The sequence below is a fragment of the Grammomys surdaster genome, unplaced genomic scaffold (assembly GCF_004785775.1).
Source record: "Grammomys surdaster isolate TR1022 unplaced genomic scaffold, NIH_TR_1.0 129, whole genome shotgun sequence".
NCBI classification, from domain to species: domain Eukaryota; kingdom Metazoa; phylum Chordata; class Mammalia; order Rodentia; family Muridae; genus Grammomys; species Grammomys surdaster.
This window is the reverse complement of record NW_021604587.1, coordinates 714,683-728,471: the sequence shown is the minus strand read 5'-3', so window position 1 is coordinate 728,471 and position 13,789 is coordinate 714,683. Positions and strand designations below refer to the sequence as shown.

The following is a 13,789-nucleotide window of genomic DNA, read 5'->3' as shown; positions in this document are numbered from 1 at the left end:
CACAATGCAACCCTATTGCTGAGATTTCTTGGAGTCATCTTTGCTGTCACATCTAGAAGATACTTGGTATCAGCAAAAGTCCTGATCTTCTGGCTTTTAGAATCTGTTGTGCCCTCTACCATGATTTTTCCTAAGCCTTGGGTTTAAAAGTGTCAGATGTATCAGTTGCACTAGGCACCCCAAGATTACTTATGCTCCACATTTTGACCAGCTCTGAATCTCGGTAGTAGCCTCCATCTGCTGCAGAAAAGAAGCTTCTCAGATGAGGTGTGAGAGCTATACTTACCTGGGTATAAAGAAAAGTGTTTAGAATACAGGTAGAAATTATATTGGTTTAGGAAAATTGCAGCAGTAGGTTCTCCTCTAGTGACAACACCAGTAGACATGCCATTGTGGATGGGAGAAATGTCACAAGGTCTCACTCCTAGATGAACAGCTATAGCAAATCAATGAGTGCTAAGAGAGAGAATCAGTTTTCTTCAGGGACACACTCCATGATAGGTTACTTAATCCCAAGTGGTCAGGCCTAAACACATATATGCAAGAGAAACATTAAATTGAACAAATAGGTTGTATACACACAAATGTGCCTGTACACACACACACACACACAGAGACACACCAACGCCAATTTTAAAAGAAAAGACCATGAATTTGAGAGGGAGAAAGAGGTGTGGATGTGTGATAAATATAGCACTTGAGTATAAAATTTTCAACCCCCTTTTTAATTTACCAAATTTAACACAATTGGAATCCATGGGCAGTCACCACTTAAGGCACATTATAGCCTTCAAACTGAACAGATGAAAGGGAAGCTGTTTACATTAACTTCGTCATCAGCACAGAGTAACTTCATCTCAATCTTCTCTGTAATCCAAACTGTCCACATCTGTCTCTAGCACACTAGTCACCTTAAGGACCAGCATCTCATATCCACCACTCTTCAGCATATAGTGTGGAACGTACTGTTCCTCACACAGTCCCATGGGGTGACAGAAGAACAAGGTTATGAGATCATTTTGGGAAACCAAAGAAGACAGGGTAAATATGTAAAAATATAGGAGATAACTGAAAGTCAATGGCAGAAAACTGTCACTGGTCAGGTAAATGGAGACACCTACACAGTTAGTCTACCCTCCCTGTGGATAACTTGGGAGTGTGAGCCTCTATGACAGAGAGGCAGTGAGGAAGATTAGGACATTGGAGAGTTTATACAAATAAGAATATCAAGGCAACACTAACAAACAAAGTAAGGGAGAACTCAGAAAGAGTGACTGGAAGAACAGACATTCTCTAAAAGAACTGACAAACCCTGGAAACCAAGCACCTTCATGACCATCCTCACATGGAATACTATGTGACAGCTTTATTTGTAAAGCAGACTTAATAGCAAGATTGACTAACAGTAGTCTGAGCAAGTGGGACTATCATGAAGTTGTGCACTTGTGTGAATCTGGAGTGCTCAGCTCACGGGAAAGCATTAGGCTTCTCTTCTGCTGACCAGGCTAAGAAAGAATTTGAGAACAGAGGCTCCCCAGGAAACCACACACCATCAAGGAAGCACTCCAGTACTGGCCTATGGGCTTGGGAGGAAACACACACCCTGGGTCAGCTGTCCCTTGTCTAGGAATGGCACAAATCCAACACAGAGCAGCCTGCGTATACAGGAAAACATATCTCAGGCACTTTTAATACCCTGGGCAACCATCACCACTCTTCTCTTATCTCATTTCTTTTCAGGCTCTGGTAGTCCCACCAGGCACCCGTTATGGATTAACACTGTTGGCCTTTTAGACTTCTGAATTGAAAAGTACAATGTGGCACACAAAGAAAGGGTTGGGTCACACAAGTCTGTTTGTTCTAGGAACTCAAAACACATTTCCCATAGAAACAATGGCGATAAGGCAGAAAAGGGAGGTGACCTCCTCCCTCCTCCCTCCTCCCTCCTCCCTCCTCCCTCCTCCTAGAAAAGATTTAGTCTGACATTTGCAAAGCAGAAGTACTATTTCACTGTTAAGTTGCTCTTGAGATAATGTATTTTACCTTGAACCTCAGATGCTAAAACCTTCCTAACCATTAAACTTTGGTCCCCACATTCTTTGCTATTTTGTTGATGAGAGGCAAAACTGTTTCCTTCAGCTTGAATGGAGGATGTGGGACAGCTTGACTAAAAGAACATAGCAGAGAGGATGGTGAGGCTTCAAATTCATGAAGACACCGTTATTCTGATACACAAAGGAGACAGACAGCCCAAAAAAACGAAACAAACCAAAGAATCTCATGCATATGCATGCAGTAGTCCTAATAGGGTCTTAGCAGCCAGGAGCAGTGCAGTGCCATCTGTAGTCCCAGCTGAAGCAAAAGGATGCTTTAAGCAGGGCCAGCCTAGGCAATGCAGCAACTTTCTCCCTCCCTCCCTCCCTCCCTCCCTCCCTCCCTCCCTCTCTCTCTCTCTCTCTCTCTCTCTCTCTCTCTCTCTCTCACACACACACACACACACACACACACACACACACACATACACACACACACACACACACCCGAGTTCAGCAATATATAAAAATAATTTTATCCTATAGTCATGTGTTTATTTTCCAGGATCTTAAGGCTCATCGCTTAGAAAGAAGTCAAATACCACACTGTATTAGCTAAGATTAAAGAGGAGAGATCACATCATTGAATCAATGGGGGGGGGGGAAGAGGGTTCAACACTCATTTATGGAAAATTAATGAGCAATCTCTCAGAAAGATGATGATGAGATAGTGAGATGGCTCAATGAATATGAATGCTTGTAAGGATGAGGAATGGAGTTCGTATCTCCACCACTCCCATAGAAAGCTAGGTACTGATAGGGAGTGGAGAAAGGAGGATTGTTCTGGCTTTTTGTCCTGAAAGTTCCAAGATCTAGATATAGTGGGAGGCATTGTCTCAAGAAGATAAGACAAAGTAAAAGAGGAAGACACCCAAAATCCATCTCTGGCCTCTTTACACCCACCTAAACACATACAAACCACATACAGAAGATACGTGTGTCTGTGTATGTGTGTGTGTGTGTGTGTAATGTTGTGTATATAGAAATAGAAGAGAATGCCCCTCAAGTTGATTAAGAATGTTTCCAAAAAACCCAGGCTCTCTGTGTCTCCCTAGCAACACAGAGTAGGAGTCTTATTATTCACAGGCAGATATGAGTCTTGGCTCCTTACTCAGCTTCCCCTCACCTCCCTGATGGGGTTGAGTTTCTCATTGTTAGGTAAGGGTCTAGACTCCCCACCACACTGGGCCTTGACTATTACAGGTTGGGGTCACATGGACAACTCTACAGTCATTACTGTGGAAAAGATACCCTGTTTATAGTCCTTCAAACAAGCTAAATGGGCTTTTCTTGGGACCTGTTTCATCTAATCCTGTTAGAATTTCTTCATCCCAGTATTGTGATAACTGAGTCAATAAGGAGGTCCTGGAACATACCACTGTTGTTCCTCAGGTCCTGAGATAACCTGCCAATCTGTCTTCTTCTCTTGGCTTCTCATTCTTCTTATGCAGGTGATTCAAAGTGTAAGAAGAAATGAGAGGTCACCTATCATCCTAGAGGGCATACACGTGATGTTTCATTATTTGGCTGCAACAGAATTCTGCTTTCCATCAGAATCCTAAAGCTTCTCTCTGGTCATGCAAACTCCTCCAACACCGACTTCTAGATTTGCTTCCTAAGGATGGAGTCCCCCCCTCCCATTCTCCCTGTTTTATTTCTGTTGTTTTCTGAATTATTCAGTCTAGAATTCTGAAAATTCACAAGGTTGTCATTGTTGTGTGTTCTGTGCAGCAATGTTCTGGCTGCTCTTCAGGCACTGCTGTCTGGTGGTTTCAGAGGCCTTAGAGGAAGATACAAGCCAGGAAGTGGTGGTGCATGCCTTTAAGCCCAGCACTTGGGAGGCAGAGGCAGGCTGATTTCTGAGTTCGAGGCCAGCCTGGTCTATAGAGTGAGTTCCAGGACAGCCAGAGCTATACAGAGAAACCCTGTCTCAAAAAAAAAAAAATAGAAAGAAAAAGAAGAAGGAGGAGGAGGAGGAGGAGGAGGAGGAGGAGGAGGAGGAGGAGGAGGAGAGGAAGATACCAGTTCTGAGATATATTGTGAAAATTCTATGTAATTTATTCAAAATTACTTGGACTTTAAGGAGGTAGATAGTGTATCTTATTTGTAGATTCAAAATCTCCTCCTTTTTCTCTTCTACTTCTGAAGATAATCCTTATCTATAACCATGCATGATTTTAATATTTGTTAGCAACCCTCAGATTCAGATCTTGAAACTCTACCATCTAAAGTGATGGTATGAGGAAGCAGAGAATTTATGAATATGAGTAATGCCTTCTAAAAGAGACCAAAGGCAACCGAGCCTGAAGGAGATAGAACCTTGAAGAATAAGTAAAGGACCTTTAAAGGTAATTTAAAAAGTTTCCATCTGCACAGTAGAAAGCAAGTCCTCCCCAGACACTCAATCTATTCATGTCTTGCTCTTGAACTTCCAGCATATGTAACTATGAGAAATGAACTTCTGTGCTTTATAAGACAGACAGTTGATTGTGTTTTGTTATGGCAGCCCCCCAAAACAAGTACAAATATTTTGATCTATAACACTTCTACTCTCTTGGATTTCTTTCAGATTATTTGATTTTCCTTTTGGGGGGGGGAGTATTTTTGAAATAACATAGTTTATCTTTAGATATCAGTTTTGTTTTTGTTTGCTCTATGTGTCCTCTGAATTCCTTTTTTAAAATTTTTTCTTTATCACTAAAATGACTTAGAAAAAAATTTTTTTCCTTACCACATTGTCTGCTTCCTCTGATTTCCCTCTGTTGACTTGTTTGGGTTTGTTTGTTTGTCTGATTTGTCCTCTTTTATGTTGAAAGGAGTTTACCTATCTGGGGAATTTTAACAGCCTGTTCATATTTAGCAGAGCTACTGAGAAGGGGACTTCAAATCTCTCACTTGCTCCCTAAGATCCACTCTTACCATGCTGTCCTCTATCCTGGAAGCTGTGCCAGGCTCACCAGTCTCCTTTATACACTTACCTCAGTTGGAAGTAACCAATGAACAGCATTGGTAAGAGGTCAGACATCATGCAGAGAAGACATGTTCCCTACTGAGCAGAGACTGTATTCCTCCTTTGAGGGCATCATGCCCAAAAGCACCCCTCTCCAACTGTTCTTCCTTGGGCTCTAGGAGCTATTTCTCTCTTCTTCCCCATGAGACTTATGATCTTGTTGGTTTCTGTTAGCCACATCCCACTAAATAGATCCTTTACTAAACTCTCCCTTGTCCCCTCTTCTGTCTCTTTCATTCAGAGGTCCTGATCATTACCAAATGTAGGTCTAGGTCAAGGTTTGGCAAGGAGTAGATTCAGTGCAGTATCGTTGGCCTTTTTAATGGAAAAATCCATACATATCCATATAAGTCAGTCAGAGCTCCCATTAAAAATCTCCACGGACAATTATATACTCACAGTTCTAGATGTAAATGTCCAGGTGCAATGTGCCAGCAGATTTGGTATCTTCTGAGATCTTTTTTCTTGGCTTGTAGGTGATGTCTCATCCCTGTGTCTCCCATGACAATCTCTCTATGTACATATGTTTGATATGCCTATATTTAAATTTCCTCTTCTAGTAAGAACAGAAGCCATGTGATATACAACTCCCACACCAACAGCCTTATTTGAATTCATTACCTCTCAGACCCTGTCTCTAATACTACATCATCTTCCAAGGTTCTGGGATCAGGAGAATTTGGGGTCAGGGAAATCCATCTTGGGGTGCTTTCTCTGGCTATTTTGAGCACCCCAAGGATCTATTTCCTCAAAAGAGCCCTCTCATTCATGGTAACTTGGACAATTGTTCATAATGAAGGGCCTTAATGAGTTGCCCTATCATTGTTCTTGCAGCTGATCCTCCCTCTCCACTGAGGGCCCAGGATACTCTCTTACTTTGGGAGAAAATAAAGTGAACTACTACTGTAGGGTCAGGGAAAATCTGTCCTGGGTAAAATAATGTATCACCATCTTCCCTCTTGGCTCTGTCCTTCAAGTCTGACCTGAGGATGCTGGAATGCTCACACACGACCACTGGTGCTGTCTTCAAAAATACTAACTTCCTAATGTTAGTCCTTCCACGGAGACTTGGTTTCTGTGTTCCACTCATTTGAGATGTTACTACCAGTTCACCAGTTCATTTTACCTTAGAAAAAGAAGGGAGACGGTCACATGTTTGCTGTTAATCATGTCTCCTTTAAAGCATCACTCAGTAAATGTCTCCTTAATTTTCTTCATCCGGATGAGACTGCTATTCCTTATCCTACTTGACCATAATTTTAGTGATCTGAGAAAAGAGTGAAGACAAAGGCTTGTAATCAAACCATATTTAGTCATAGGTTCAGAGTTATCCTTAAAGTCCCACAACCTCATCTCTCAAGTGCTAAAAATAGCCTCTGCTTATCAGTATTCAGGACTTTACAGCAACTAAATCGGGCTTGATTTTAGATTCTTTTGTTGTTGGACATTTATAATTTTTAGTATAAGGCAACTATCTTATGTTGAATTTTTTATTATTTTATTTCCAATATCCATCAAAATCCCCTTTCTATTACAACTCAGAAAGAACTCTAGAGCTTAAACTTCATGCCAAATTCTGTAAATCTACTTTGTAACCTCAGCCATCTTCTACCCCTTGAACCAGGACTACCCTTCTTTTATTATTATTTTCACTGAAATAATAACCTTTTGTTTTCAAGTAACATTAGATCTACAGACACGATAGCACAGAAATTGCTTGAATCCAGCCCCCACTTTCTCCAGTTATTCTCATCTTACATTGCAGGGTACTCCTATAAAACCCTTAGGACCAACATCGGTACCTCCATATATCCACAATTGTTAAATTCATCCCTTATTGGGATCTCAGAAGTTTTCCCTCATTTCAATTTTAGAAACCCCCTCACTGACTGAATCTCTTCATTGTGTATCTTTGGTTTCTACTGATTTATAACTGTTTATTCAGACTTCCCTTAGCTTTGATGACCTTTATTGTCTCAAAGAAGCCTTGGCCTGATGTTTTATAGAATGTCACTTAGCTTTCCGAAGCTTTCCACATGGGGGTGAGGAACTCAGCAGGAAAGTATTCTAACCTTAACATTATGTCCAGTGTTCATACTTTCAGCATGACTTATCATTTGTCCTGTGTCTTCTGATATCATATCAAAATCCTTAAGCTTGAGTCATTTACAAAGAAACTGAGAACTGTTATTTGGTTCAAGGTTCTGGATGCAGATAAAGATATAATGAAGGAACTGAGAGATCTGATTCATATTGGGAAGGGTCTCTCACTGCCTAATCACCTGTCAAAAGGATGCAAGCAAGCCCCACAGTTCTCTTTTCCTTTCATTTTTGTTGTTGCCTATCATGTTGATTTTATTTACTTTATGTTACTCCTTTGAAACAAACTAGTGCTATATGGCCCAGCCTTTACCCGAAATGCTACCTTTTGCCTCTACCTCCCAGGGTAGGATTATAAGAGTGTACCACTAGGTTCTTGTAAAGTCGTCAATGCCATCCTAAGACTATATACCCTCATGACTTCATGAGAACCTAATCCCTTCCTAAAAACCTGGACTCTGAAAGCATCAGCATATGAATCTCAGCCTTAAATTTACAGCAAATGAACTGGTGGAGTCCTGTTCAAACCACTGCATGATCCTTTCTTCATTCCTAAAACTACTCTCTTTCCATGTTCTACAACTTGGAAACGAGTCACCAGGTTCAGCCACACTCAGGGGTAAGAGCTAGTTACTCTCTTTGATGATTCAGCTCCTGTTTTATTTTTACAGCATTACAATACTGAGATGGCTCCAGTTTACTGAAGCCTGCACACAGGTGACTGCATGTGACTCTGTACATACTTGGAAACTTATAAGTAATCAAAGATGAAAGCCAAATGGTCACCTGCTTCCTGCCAACATCCTTCCTCCTGTGATAAAACAATTGTCTTTTCTCAGAAATGAAGTCTATGACTGCATGACAATGGGCCTTTATTTAAGAAGATCTTGTTAGGAGGTCTCCAGACTGTCAAAAGAATCACATTGATACTTAGATATGGGTTTCAGGAAGTTATTATGTATTGACATGCATTCCTTTGAACTAAGTCCACAATTCTATCATTAAAAGCCCCCAAAAGGGCACACTGGCAAGCTGAAGCAGTACATGGGGACCAAAGTGCTGACTCCTGCTCTTACTTTATTGTCCCCTTGTTTCCTGGGTGGTCTCTGTTTTCAGTGTCATGTATGATGCAGATAGCATTTCTGCACGCATCCTTATATCACCAGGATTTACAGGAAATCAATGAAGAGTTCTTCATACTCCTTAGATCCAGGAAAAAGGCCCCTGCTGAATGACCTCTAGCTATAGGACATCAAGTTTGTGTCTGCTCCATCCCTCTGCATTGATGAGAGGACAGTGGCATGGTACATCTAGCAAAGTACTCAGCATGGGTTCAAGTCCTAATTAAAATAGGAACATGGTCTTCACTACTCAACAGCCTCAAAGAGCACACTGACCCTTCACTGCACCCCACAGTCCCTCTTTCCTGTCTCTGTTCTTATCAGGTTCTGGTCCTTTTCTTTCCATTTCCTTCCTTTGGTCTAAATGAGCCCTTGTATGCAAGTCTTTGGGGGGGGGGTTGTATCCTTTTGCTTCTTGGTCTAGTTCACTGCTGCACTGCTACTTCACTTCCATACAACTCCAGCTTCTATACAGGAAGAACAAGTGGAAACTTCCTAAGCCATTCTTGGAATTATTTATAAGACCAAGTGGCTTTTTTCAGTGCCCTGGTCAGGGTGGATCCATGGGTTTGGCTGCTATTAACACTGCTTCACTGTATAGAGTTAGAAGTGACAAATGCATTGGACAAGGTAGCAATCCATTAGGTTTGTCCATTTCCTTCCTCTCACATTCATTAAAGACAAGATGACCGTGCCCATTTACTCCAGATACCAGGGAATGCTGGAGAAAAAGCTGGAACAGACAGCCCAGAACAGTGACTCTGTATGCTGCAGGAGACCAAGCTAGAGTCAGAGCACATGAAGGGTTAAGCCACAGGCACCAAGCCTTCCAAGGACACTCCCAGGAAAAGGTGAGGTCTGCCTGACAAACTGATGGTCAGCCCAGTTACATAAAGGCAAGGGTTATTTTTATAAAGAAAGTAAAGAGGCAATCTCTTCCAAACAAATCCCAGATGGGCTGAGAATCTTTTCTGTAAAATAAACACACCCAGATCATAGGAAGTACAAAGGGATGTGTTTACAAGGAGCTAAGAAGCTGCCTGGCAGTGACTGAGATCTCTGTAGTCAACCTATAGATAGATGGTGTCCTTTGTGAAAGCCACCATTTGCTAGCAATTGGAGCTCAACTAGTATATCCGTAGAACCACAAAGGTTAGCTACAGAGTGAGGGACTGGAAGAGGCAGACAGATATTAATGGGAAAGAGAAATAAAATAGGTAGTTATGGATGGATGGGGTGAGTAGGGCAGGAGATCTAGTGAGGAGGGAGGAAAAGTAGGGAATAGGGGGAAAGACAGCTAAAATTAAGGACTGTTTCAGGAATAGCATGGAAACCTAATATAGAAGGAGCTTCCTAAAATATATACATACATAAAGTTGATCTAACTGAAATTCTACCTGAAGTAATGGGGGAGACGGGGCACTAAATGAAACTTTTAGTCCCAGGATTAGGTTATATCTAGTTGAGTTTTTGGCCAAAGGAATCCCATGGGAATCCTCAAATAACTCAAATTGTTACCAAGACCATTATAATTGCTCTCCACAAAACAGTAGTAAGTTCACAATGCTGAAGACAACACCTACACAATTCACATAGTATGAAGTGAAGTCAAACTGGTAGCTACATAGAGCCTTTACTTTCATGTGCTAGTTTCTTTGATACTGGAAGGTACTCTGCAAGTATCAACCAAGCCACAAAACCTTTGACTTACAATCTATCCTGCCTGCAAGATGTGCTGGGTTGATGGAGATGTAGAACTTGTAGGAGTAGCAACCTATACCAGGAGAAGGAACCCACTCCCAATTCTGCCTGGGTGACCAGAAACTGGAGGCTGGATAGCCCCTAGATCTAGGATACTGGGAGAAATCAATAAAAGCATTCATAATAATATTCTACTATATTCATAGATCATTGTTGCCTAGCTTGTTGTCATCAGAGATACTTCTTCTGACACCTGATGAAAACAGATACACAGACTCACAGTCAAACATTTGACACCAAGAAAGCCCAAATTGGAGACCCTCATAGGGTCCCTTCTTTTGGAGCTTGGGGAAAAGAGGAGAAAAAATTTTAGGAGCCAGAGGGTTGAGGACACCAGGAGAACATGGCCCACACAATCAAGCAAGCAGGGCTCATAGGAGCTCACAGAGACTGAAGTAATCAAGGGGCTTGAGTCGGCAGTTGGTCCTCTGTGTATACACTAGGGTTCTCAGCTTAGTGTTTTTGTAGGACTCCTAACAGTAGGAGTCAGAATGTCTCTTGGTCTTTCTCCTGGTTTTGGAACTCTTTCCCCCCTGCTGGGTTGCCTCACTCAGCCCTGAAATGAGGGTTTGTGCCTGGTCTTTTTTAAAACACAAATTTCTTTTGTTCACTTTACATCCTGATTTCAGCCTCTTCCCTCTTCTCCTACCAGTCCTGCCCTTACAAATCCCTCCCCCACCCCATTACTGCCTCCTCTTCTCCTCAGAGAAGGGGAAGCCCCACCTTGGGCACCACCCCACCCTGGGACATCTACTCCCAGCAGGATTGTGCATAGTCCTATTGTATCTTGTTATGCTATATTTGGTTGATATCCCTGAGAGGCCTACTCTTTTCTGAAGGGAAATAGAGGAAGAGTGGATCTGGGGGAGAGGGGAGGTTGAGCAGAGGACTTGGAAGAGTAGAGTATGAGACAAAAATTTTTTAAAAGGAGGGAGTAAAATGACTCCTATTGACATTCGGCTATACTCTTAAGATCAGTGCCTTGCTCAGACATCATCAGAGAAGCTTTCTCCTGCAGCAGATGAGAACAAATACAGAGACCCACAGCCATACGTGTAGAGACTGAGAGACCTTCAACACTCAGCCCTAAATGGGATGTCTCTTTCAAATCCCTCCCCTTAGGGATCAAAGGGCCCTGCAGAAGTGGAGGCAGCAAAAGTGTAAGAGCCAGAAAGGAAGAAGAATACCAAGAAAACAAGGTCCTCTAAATCAAAATGATCCAAGCACACATGACTTCAGAGACTGGGACAGCATGCACAGGGTCTGCAGGAGTCAGCATCAGGTCCTCTGTGTGTGTATTGTAGCTTCTAGTTTAGCATCTTTACAGGATTCCTGAGTGTGAGAATGGGTGGGTATCTGGGTTTTGTTCTTTCTTTTAGGCTTTCTTCCTTTCTGGTTGTTTGTTTTGCCCAATTCCATGGTGCTAGTTTTTGTTTTATCTTCTTATATAGTATTTTATTATTAGCCCTTAGAAGCTGGTTTGTTTTCTAATAAGAGACACAAAGTGAGTGGATCCGGATGGGAGGGGAGGTGGGGAGGAACTGGGAGGAGTAAAGGGAGGGGAAACTGTAATCAGGACATGTTTTGTGAGGGGGGGAAACTATTTTCAATAAAAAGGAAAAAAAACAGGCACAATGAAACTGACTTCTATGAGCATAAACACATCCATGCACACACACACACACACACATACACACATACATTTTGTATCTTAAAATACTATCCCAAGATGCCTGCAAAGGCGTATATCCCACTGACTGAACTGAATCATTGAGCTTGAGAGTGTTTTCTTAAAACTCCAAGGGAGAATATTGAGTTATGTCAGTGGCCTCCTGCAGGATATGGGATCCACTGTTCTTTAAGTAAATCAATTATTTTTTTAAGCACACGCTTTAAAAAATACTTCTCAGTGATTTGTTTTTTACTTAAGTGTTTCTGGCATTCACTTATATTATGATAACAATAATTAACAGTGAAGAAGTATGTATGTATGTAAGCATTCATGTAAATGTGTGTATACAGGAGTACACGTGAGCATGTATAAGCAAGGGTATACTTGATATGTGAATGTTTGATTACCTACAAATAGCTTATAAAACTCTAGGACATCCAATTAAATTTAAATTCACATTATAGAATGCATAATATTTTACTATAATTTTGCTTACAACTGGTACACATAAATATTATAAATGCTCCAAGGAATAAATGGGCACTACAGTATCATTCATTGCATATCCAAAGTCCAGTGCAAATAGCTATTCTGTATCTGTATTTTTTCTGGCAATCTTAGGAAACATGAGTGAGGAGCTGTGTCAATAAATATGCATTTACATGGTATGAGTCCGTGTGTATGCTGTGTGTCTTTGTGTGTTTCCGTGTGTCTGTCTTTGTTGTGTGTCTGTCTGTGTGTATCTGGTTCGTCATGTGTCTGTGTGACTGTCTGTGTATGTATGTGTCTACATGTCTGTGTGTGTGTGTGTGTGTGTGTGTGTCTAAATGTGTCTGTGTCTGTGTGTGTATGTATGTATGTATGTATGTATGAATATATTTATGTTTGTATCTGTGTGTGTGTGTGTGTGTACGTGTGTGTTTGTCACTGTGTGTTTTTTAGTCTGGCTGTGTGTGTGTGTTTGTGTCTGTGAATGAGTGTACATGGTGACATCGTTTCCATCACCAAGTGGAATGACTGGGGATTGTTCTGCATTTTGCTTCATCCTCCAAAAGGAAGTGGGGTCAGTATGGATGATAAAGAACACAATATGATGATTCTAAAAGCTGTACACATGTTAAAAGTGTTCGTTTCAATAACTACAGTGAGTTTGAGTGAAAACATCAAACGTGTCTAGTCTAGTGAATTTCCAGATCAGGGATCAACTCGAAAGATTTTTTTCTCCCTCTGAGGTTGAGTTCTTCAAAGGGAGGCTTTTAAATCATACTTTTACATCATTGATTCCATACCTGAGAATATAGAGTTAAGAAACCGAGCTGAAGTTCAATGACTTCATGTGGGGACAGAGTATTTATGAAACAGGAACTGACTGCAAATCAGTGAATTCAATGGTGAAGAAGCCATGGACCCTTTCAGGGTTGTGAACAGCCTAATGAAATCTGAGCTATAAGCCGTTTGGGCTGTAGGGGCTACAGGCCAGTGCAGAATAGACAGAAAAACACACTCAGAGGATGTTTGGCTTTTCATTAAGTGTGTACAAAATGACTAGTAAGGAGAGGAAAAAGCTAATGTGGACTATCAGAAAAGAAAAATAGATTGACTTATTTGGAAGAATTTTTATTCTTCAAGAGGTTTAAAACTGTAAAAATATTTTCAGTGCTTTTCACACAGTGTGTTACATCTGAAGCTAGAAAGACAGCAGGAGGAGGGTGAGAGAGACATGAATGTGAGCACAGTATGATGTTGCCCCTGTGTTTGAGTGCCACGAGACCTATTGTTTTGTATGCTGACTAAAACATTAAAGAATGAAACTAGAAATAGACTTCATTTGAAAACAAAATGAGCATGCATGAGTGGGTATGGTAAAAGTGAATTGTACCACATGCCTGAGTTCACATGTGGCTCTAGCTTTAATAGAGGCTGGGGAATTTCTGTGAAGAAGGAAATTCTGAATTCTGAAACAGGCCTTAACTCAGGCCCTGAGAAGGCAATTGGAGGGAACTCTTGTTGCAGACACAAATGCCCTTGGCCA

General features: G+C 41.3%; 1 protein-coding gene across 2 annotated transcripts in view; it reads right to left on the bottom strand.

Moving 5' to 3' along the window:
* Thbd (thrombomodulin) overlaps positions 1 to 13,789 on the bottom strand; it is a 322,322-nt gene that overhangs the window by 250,091 nt on the left and 58,442 nt on the right. The window lies entirely within an intron of this gene.